Genomic DNA, 8,862 nt, shown 5'->3' with positions numbered 1-8,862 from the left:
TATGACAGGCAGATGGGCCAATGGGACAAGCTCTGAATAAACAGCAGGAGGTCAAAATAGGTAATAGGGATTGCTCTGCTGAACATAGTTCTGGCGTCCTGGCTCAAAGAACACCCAGAAGAAAGTGCAGAGAGCAATTATAAGATATATTTATTTTTCAGCTCTGTCAGTRTGAACCTGATTTATGTATCAAAATAGAAAGGCTCTCCAAAATATACTTCATTGTTCTACACRTTTTCCTTTTCCATGCTGATGTCCGATTCTTCTCTGAATTGTGTTTGGCTTTTGTCTTCAATAATTTCTAGCAGCCTTGTATTCCACAGGGCATTCATACACTGACAGGAAAATCAGACCCTTTTGATGAGCTATAAAAGGCTGGATTAAAGGATTTGATACCCATGAACTACCTGCTAGTTTGCTGGCAGTGAGTTCCAGGTTCATTTCCTTCTGCTGTTGCTAATAAGGAAATTTTTACCCAGAGAACATTTGCATTTTGTCTTGACAATGGCAGAGATTCTCCAAAGATTATCCCCAGGCTCTTCATCTTTAAGAAAGACTGTACCAATAACTCCAGGCTGACCTGTCACAAGTCAGCAGATCTACTCACATGGAATCACAGTCTTGGTTTATTCCCTCTCTCCTGGAACCAAAAACATTAGAGATGGAAGCAGCCATCTCCAGGTTGTTTAGTCCAGCTCCATGTTAACTGGTGTATCTCTAGGTTAACTAGTCCATCTACTTTCCCAGACAGCACAGAACTGAACTTCAGAACATATTTTCCTTAGTCCACTCTTCTTCTTAACAGCTTTCTTAGCAGGACTTCTGCTTCTTGTCTTGCAAGCATATTTCATAGACTAATGAACAGGTAGTCCTGTAGTCCTGTACCAGGTGCTCCTGGTAGTCACCTCTTGCCTTTCATGACAGTTCTCTATGATCTTTCCTGCTATAAGTGATGACTTGTATTTTCCAATGTCTGTGTACAGTACTAGTTTCCCTCAAGTTCATACAGCCAAAACCTTCCTTCTGATCAGAAAACATAGCCTTTCTGGGCTTGCCTGCCCAACAGTCTGCAAAGAGCCACAGTATGGGACACAAAAAAGTATAGGAAGTCCAGCTAACCCATTGATTRTAGCTGAATGGATCCATTTCAATGYWATGTTCCTACTGTAAGGCAGTTCTGTTTATTTTTAGAAAATCACGTTAAAATATTCTTAGATTTCTTGGGAGCCCCAAGAGAACAGGTGTTTTGTCATGGAGCAGAGAACAGTTTGTGGCTCCCTCTCACTTTTAATTTCCTCACTAGTGAATTGTTTGTAATGTTTTGAATATAGCCTTGAATTCTCCTCTCTCCATGCTGTCCTCAAGCTCTTCAGGCAGACAGCAACGCTATCAGAACTTTATATGATGAAGTTCTCCTTCAAGGAAGACAATTTTTGAGTAAAAGTGCACTTGGAGTAATTCTAGATTTACTGAATCAAGTCTTTAACCTCAAGAAGTAGTGTGCTGCATTTTATATAGAAAACAATTTTCCTTGACAGATGAAACCTTAGGGCAGGGTGTCTCTTATTTCATGTAACTGCTTGGATATTTCTCTATCTTGGGGTTAATAGTGATGGTGTAATTTAGATTCTGTAACAACTTGAGACAGATGGATTTACTGAGCTACCAATCTAACCACATACATACAGCTTTGCTTTAACTGAGGTTAGTGCTGGGAAAGGAAGAACTTCCTGAAAGAAAGTCCTTCTCCACTTGCCTTGAGAGCAAAGGTCCAGCTGAGGCAAGACCAGCACACTCTGCCTGTCAGCGCAGGTTTTAACTGCCAGGAGGATGGCAGAGGGAGCATGTCTAGGCATGGAAAGGGTTGCAGTCAGAGTCTGCACAGAGAAGGAAGGAAGTCTGGAGCTATATGCTGCCTATCCAGTGCTTCAGCTGAAAGGAAAAGACTTCCGAAGCAATACAAGGGGGCTTTATAGCCACCTGGCAAATCTGTGCTGGAGTGCTTTTGTCTTCATTGCCTACTCTCTTAAAGACATAGGGCTGCATGATCATACTGCATCAGTGTCTGTCCATCAGTCTCATTCATATGGCTCTGGAAATTCTTGTCCAGTTTTAGTCCAGTTTGAATGCTTTCAGAAAATTCCTACATGTTGAGGAAAAATAGCTGGCTAAGTAGAAAAAAGAGAAGCCTTAACAGCAGGTCTGCAATATGAGCTCAGCCCTTCTTGGACATCAAGGAAGAGAGAGAAAGGGAGAGAGATTTACCCACGCCTCTTCAGCAGAGAAAGACCTGCCTTATCAAACATGAGAGAATACAACTATGAGGCACAAATCCACCAGAAAACGAAAACAGCTCTTGTGTTTGTGGAACTGCATGCTTGACAGACATATCCATCCACTAGGAAATGGCTTTAAGTTACTAACCCACTTTCTGTTGGCCTCCAAGGACATGTCGAATGCAGTGATCTTGGGACAATTCAAGTCTGGAGCTGTTAAGCATGGACCTCCGTGGGAAAGGACATCTCCCTAAGCAGGACAGGCTTCTCAGCCTTGCCCAGTGCAGCAGAGATGCCAGTCTCCCTGCTGCCTTGCTCGATGCCTGGTCACCTTTTCTTGTTTCTCATTGTGTTGGCAGGCAATTTGTGAGTACACCACCATGTGCCATTTCAAGCTTCATTTGAATAAATGTCCCATAAAATAGACTTCTATAGCTTTCTTTCTGTGAATTCTAAATTAATGCAACTAATTAAAATGTTCCAAAGTTTTATGTAAATAACTGATTAGCATTTGAGAAGGAATAGTAAATTCACAGATGGCTGTGCTCCATTCAGGACCCATTTTGCGCTCTCTGACTGTAGCAAGTGCAAGGTTAGGCCTCTGGTGCCTCATTGCATTGGGGCTAATTGATATCTGTAGCTCACTGGAGAAACTCAGGGAGAACAGTTGTAGCAGTAATTATTTATTGAGTTTTCTGGGACACTTCCTCTTTTTCCTTGTGGAAGCTGTGTCTGCGTGGATTTTGAGGTTTCTCCAGATTTCCAACAGGGAGCTGCTCCCCGCAGTTCTTGTGCCTATGGAGACTGCAGAGGTGAATCTCAAGCATGCTGATGCTGCGCCTGCACAGCCGCCAGTCCGGCCGCGGAGTAACTCAGAGTCCCTGYCCTCCTGGCAGCACCCCTCCTGCACAGCCAGATGGGGTGCCTGTGGCACCACAGATTTGTTGTGCTAAGASAGATGAGAAACAGAAAATGAGGTAAGATTTTGAGGAGGAAGTAGAATTGGGCAATAGCTTGAATTGCCTTTCCCAACACAGTCAGAGAATCAAAACATTTTCTTATAGAAGGGCAGTTTTGCATTTCTTTCCTTTCCTTCCGTCACATTATGGGCTTGCGAAGGCACTGGCCTGAGGAAACCGGAGGAGCCTTAAAACAATATGTCCATATTTGATCGCTGACAAGGTGAAAGTGAGAAGCACGTCAGTTCTCTGACATCTTGACTGTTAGAGGAAGGCCAAAAGGCCCAGAAGGAGGTTGATAAAACCTTCTATCCTAAGTAGTAAAATGCTTTTACTTCTTRCAGAGACACTCAGCAGAGCTCCCAGCAGACAGCAGTCCCCAAAGCAGAGAGCGCTGCAGGGCCTAAAGGCTTCCCCAAAATGAGCTACACGCCTGGGTCTCTCAGAGACAGACTCGCCGACCCCGTGGATTTATTCACGTGCCAAGCCCTGGAGCTGGGCTGCGATTACTATCTCTCGAACTGACAGAATAGGTCCTTTGTCCCCTCTCTGTCCCAAACATTGTGCTTACTGGAAGATAGAAACAAGGATCCTCATGCATGTGAGGACTCTTACATTTATACAGCCTTAATATGCTGCAGCCTAAGCTGCTATGCGCTATTTTAACACCAACCCTGCCCCCYCCCCCCCCCCAAAAAAAAAGAAAGAAAGAAAAAAAAGACTGAAAATACAAGGAAGGAGATTATAAAAGCAGCCAGCTGGAGCATGTTTGCTAGAGGAGAGGAAGATTACACTGGAGCAAAGTAGGAGGAGAGTATTTTCACCTCCTGTTGAGCAGGTCCTACACAAACACCCTCACCYGTTTTAAGTGCAGCTCTGAGTGTTTGCACTCTTTGTTTCCAGGGCTGCAAAGGCCTGTGGTAACTGGGGAAATTATAAAAACCTGCCTCAGGGCACATWAAAGCTTTCTGGTGAATTTGAGCTAGGGCTCTGAAGAGGGGAGATGGGCTTTGGAAGATTCGCATTACTGGAAGGATGTTGCTTGGCCAATGGGAAATTTGAGGAGCAGCAACAGGAGTCAGCAGAGAAATGAGGAAGTGAGTTTTAAGAGATAATTTGAGAGAAGGAAGTATGTGGAGCCTGGCTAGATAACAGTTAGAAAATGAGGGCTATTGCAGTAGTCTAGATACTTTTGAATTTGTTAAATTTAAAGGAGTGTGTTCTTCAATAAWATTGCCAGGAAAAGAGATGAAATGAGGAGAAGTGATAAAAGCTGGTGAGGGGGGAAGGGGCTATGTTGAGAGGAATGCCTTTTGTGCAGTCTTGCTTGCAGTTCCCATCCTCCCTAGAAGAACTCTTCCCCATCTCCCTCTCCATTTCTAGATATGTGTTGTGAACTCTCGCAGAACAGGGYGGAAAAAGAGAGCTTTCCATCTGTCTTTCTAGCTAGTGTTTCTTACTCTGGCACCAGCCTGGCAAGGAGTGGAGCTCCAGCTCAGCAGCAAGGGAGCAGCCTGGCTGTGTGGTGCCTGCTGCTGGAGGCTAATTGGGAGGAGGGACACACCTGAGCCTGGTCAGCTCTTCCTCATTCTGGTCTTCACCCCAGTCTCCATCTACACAGCTGCAGCCTATTTGGGGAGCCAGGGAGAATGAGGCAKCTGGGAGACTCCCAGCTTTGTGCTGTAGACACCAACTGCTTTGTTCCCAGGCAGAGCTTTTGAGTCTTCACCTCTAGCAAAAGGAAAAATAGCAGCTTGCTGTCACCATGTTTCTTGAATTCTCCCTACTTCTGCATACTCCAGYATTCAGCTCCAGCATGCCCTGAGCTTTCTTGGCTTGCAAGAAACAAGGGTCTGAAAAAATTGCTCTTCTCTGCTTTGATCTGGGTGTCCTGAGCAGGACATGGGCTGCACCTTCCTGAGACCTTCGGCAACTTGAAATAGGCCTGTAAAGAGTAACTGGAAAGATTTCAAGATGCAGGATATGGCGAAGTAATCAACTGTAGTGGCAGTCAATAGATACCTGGAAAAACTCAGCTGAAAAGCTAGCCTTGAGCTGAAATGCCAGTAGCTATCTTCATTTAGAGGCACAGCACATACAGCTTTTTGTGCCCAAGTTTTGGGTTCTGCAGGAGGCACCAAGATAGGTGTGTGCCCACCTCGCCCATGCTTATGCAGCCCCTCTTACTCTGCTGAGCCCAGGACCATGGGGCTTTTTTTCACTACACAGTGCGTGTGCTAGCTGATAATGACCGTCAGTCATGATACACTTCAGCATTCATTGCTAAGTTATTCTGCCTGGAAAATTGACTTGAAAATGTATTYCAGGATGTGCCAGATATTCTCATGCTAATTTCTCAGCCAAAACCTCCCATGTGGTGTCCAATGTATCAGTAACTCAAAGGCATGGGAAGATGAAGCCTCTATCTGCTTTCAAGCAATTTATTCTCCTTTTGTCTTTTTTACATCAGCAGCTAAGTAAATTACAGGGATTAAAACACAAAAGACATTTAATTTTTTAACTGTAATTTCTTGGCTCTTGGCAATGGAGTAACGAAAAAAGAAGGGAAATCAAGAGAAAGAATTAAAAACCAAATACAATTTCTAATGATTAAAATAAAATTTCAGCTGATTAAAAGTAAGAGGACCTGTCTGAGTACAAAGGGGCAGCAGCAGGCTTCAGGATTTGAGTAGCTGTAATCAGCTTCAATTTCACATTTAAAAACCTGAAGGGGAAAATTTCTACTGGTGATTACTTTAACTGTATTTCTGATATTCTCCTTCATCTTTCTCTTTATTCAAGCTGCTTTTCATTTTATCAGCTTTATCCCTAATTCTACTTTTCTATTACTGAAGTCTCAAGGGCTACCCAGCCTTTTTAACAGATTTCTGACATGCTGTAAGGGAGGAACAGTGCCTATCTGGAGAGCTTATGAGATGAAAGAAAGGTCTGTTGCACCTTTTTTACAGGTGGGCTGTAATACATACAAGTTCATGGCTGCATTGGAAGTTAGTAACAGAGCTGAGAATTGTCTCAAGTCCCAGTGTCCAAGCCAGAAATAAGAGAAGCCAAGCTACTATTTGTTCCTCAGGAGCAGCAGATCTTAAAATACAATTCTGCAAGTTCCAAGTTCTTCTACCTCCTGTACAGCCTAACAGTTTCTAGGCTTAGCCCGAATCCTCTGAGGTGTGGCACTGTCTCTTTGGGATCCAAATTAAGCTTTCAAAACGAAACCCACTGGCAAAAGAAAAAAGAAAGGAAAGAAAAGAAAAGGAAGAAAAAAGAGGGAAAAATACTTAATTCTTTCAGCTTCCCAGTGTCCTCACAACACGGCTCCCCACAGCACTGCAACATCACACGTGGATTTCTTTTAATGTTGAAAGCAGAGTCAGTACTAGCATCCTAAGCTCACAAGACATGCTTGCTAGAAAACTGCGCTTGTCAAAGTTGCTTCCCCCCTGCAAATTACAGAGCAGGAAAGCTCTTGCCTAAATCCTTTTAGGTACACTCAGTGCTTCAGTTGTTGGAATATCTATTTGTCAGGTGTTTATTATAGGATTGGAACAGGGATATTTTGGACAATTCACAACAATTTCTCACAACAGGTCAGTGGACTTTATATACTTAGAGGTTGAACTTTCCATGAATGTACAGTTCAAGGGTTCGAGCACTCCATGAATATATTGAAAGCAGTTATCCTATAGTTCTCAGTCTGAGATATGCATACACACATACAAATAAGAGAAATCCCTATTACAAATAACAAGCAAGCCTAAATGAAGATTCATTTTCTTTAGCTTTCTGCTGGGCAAAAGGCTTCACTGAACCCTGTTCTCTGGCAGATTTTCCCTGCTGATATACCAAGACAAACAAAAGGGCTYTCTGGGCCATCAGAAACTGCAGAGTTATCTGAGGTTATCTTAGATCCTAGTGTGACCTGCAGAGCTTTCCTTCTGGGGAGAATATAGCAGAACAATGTTATCGTTGTTTGTACTCATTTAAATTAGTGTCCTGGAGTCTTTCCTCCCCCAGCGCAGCACTTCCCCCACACATACACACAAAGAACCATATTCATCAGTGAGCAGTAGCTAGTTATAATCCTTTTGAAAGACAACAGAGTGTGCCAGCTCTTCTGAGGCTTGTTTTGAAGAACTCGTCCTGCCATGTTCATGCAGGCCCAGAACTCTCCCATCTAAYTTCTATATGCGGGGATGGGCTTGGGGATTTAAGGACCTGGGAAGAATCTGGGAAGGTTTTCATGAAATAACTCTCTAGATCAGTGAGCCAAACTGAAGTGGTCATATCCCCTGTGACAATTTGTATGCTTCCATCCTGGGAGCCATTTGGTTTCCTGCCCAYGCTCTTCCCACTGGTGAGCTGCTGCACAACACCACTGCTCCCTGCTGGAGTGAACCTTCTTTGCATTTCCAGCCTCATTTTATTCATGACCAGTTAATGCCTACCTACCTGTTCCTGTGCCAGCACTGACCATTAGCTTAAATAACTCTTCCCTGTCACTGGACTTATCCATCTTATCAGTGTGTTTGTAGACAGTGAGCAGCTTCCCGCACCCTTCATTTCCCTACAAGTAACCAAGCTCCTTTAGTTCTCTTGCCACAGAAAGATGAGGTCCATTCCTCAGTCTTTCTTGTTRCCTTTCTCTTCTCTTGGGCTACTCTGACTATGCCTGACTTGAGTCTTCCCAGGACAGGCAGGGAGGGAGGACTCTGGTTGAGTCCAGATGAGTATACTGAGGCTGTGAAAGGGAAGACCAAGCCACTACAGCAGAGGAATCAGCCATGGAGAGGAAACCTCCCAGCAAACTTTGGCTGGAGGAAAATTGATTGTGACRATGATGTGAAAACACTGAGACATCAAAAAGCCTGCATGAATTTAGATTCTTCTTGTCAGTTGTCCTTAATGCAGAAAGCAAGGTTGCCTTGCCTTTCCTGATCTTCCATCTGCATTTCTTTTCTCCACATTCCCATGCCTTCCCATCCCACCTCCCTTCCACAGTATAGATTTATGCCTGTCCTCTGACCCCTCTGACTCCTGCTGTCTCTTTTCTAGCCTTCTTTCTGGAAAAAAGCATTTCACAGTCACATTCTGGRCTGAACTGGGAGTATGGTCAGAGCTTAGCAAGGCAGCTGCTTTCCCAAAAGACATCCCAAGCAGCCACCAAATGCTCTGAAGACAGTTAAGAAGATAGTTTAAACTGCTCACTGTGGGCTCCTATTTGCTCACAAATTAGTTTCCTCCTGTTCTCAATAGAATTCAGAAGGTCTCTATGGTGTTCCCTGAAACTTTGGGTGAAATCAAAGTATGACCAAAAATTACCGTATTGCAGACAAGCAAGGAAACATCATCTTTTCTAGCACATGTGCATGTAAYAACAAGCTCAGTTCCTGAAATTCARACCCTTAATCCCGCCATGGCCCTGTCAGACTTGGCAAGTTAAATCAACCTCTCCCAGATTCCTTCTGTCTCCCAGTCTTGTAACTCTTCTCTTGAAGCCCAGCATAACCCAGCCCTAGGTGAAGGTGGTTACTGTGGCAACTCTGAAAGTCACCCTTCAGGTGATCCTAGAATTGCACATCTTCCTCCCATCAAAAAGACYATGTACTTTA

This window comes from Rhea americana, unplaced genomic scaffold (assembly GCF_003343005.1).
Source record: "Rhea americana isolate MKP2758 unplaced genomic scaffold, rheAme1 scaffold_96, whole genome shotgun sequence".
Lineage (NCBI taxonomy): Eukaryota > Metazoa > Chordata > Aves > Rheiformes > Rheidae > Rhea > Rhea americana.
This window is presented reverse-complemented; position numbering follows the sequence as displayed.